Source organism: Volvox carteri, assembly GCF_000143455.1.
Source record: "Volvox carteri f. nagariensis unplaced genomic scaffold VOLCAscaffold_32, whole genome shotgun sequence".
Classification (NCBI taxonomy): domain Eukaryota; kingdom Viridiplantae; phylum Chlorophyta; class Chlorophyceae; order Chlamydomonadales; family Volvocaceae; genus Volvox; species Volvox carteri.
In genome coordinates this window covers 1,298,314-1,298,897 of record NW_003307575.1, presented here as the reverse complement: position 1 = coordinate 1,298,897, position 584 = coordinate 1,298,314, and positions in this window count along the sequence as shown.

The window sequence follows — 584 nt, the reverse complement described above, 5'->3', positions numbered from 1 at the left end:
TGGTGGTGGTGCAGTGTGTGCTGCCGTGGATATCGGAGCTGAACGTGCAGCACTTTGGCACCGACGGTATGGCCACTTGGGATACAGCAACCTTGAGGCGTTGCTGCGTCACAACATGGTAACTGGGTTCGATGTTGACCGACACAGCATACAATCAGCCAGCGCGTGTGTGTGTGAGACTTGCGTCCTTGCAAAGCATACACGTGATACACGATATGGCAGGCGGCTGGCAGAAGTTAAGGCCTGACTTCTGCTCCCAGTCGATCCAGTCGACCCGGGTTCAAATCCGCCTGCCAGCTCCTCGGGTGTTTGAGGAGTGATGAAATGGGAGGTGGCCCCCCATCATATGGACGGTGTAGGACGTGATAATATCAACTTGCGAGCTGACCAGGAACTAAGTTGATGCGCCGTTGATCCGCTAGATTTGGTTGGATGCTGGTGGTGAGTTGCCGAACCCAACGAATACATTCTGAAGTCGGATGGGGTGACGGATTAGGGTGCCCCTCTAGCAGGGGAGAGCAGGGACTGCCCCGGGAAAGGGGGCCGCTGGCGAAGTTAACCACCCGTAACAACATACATACAGC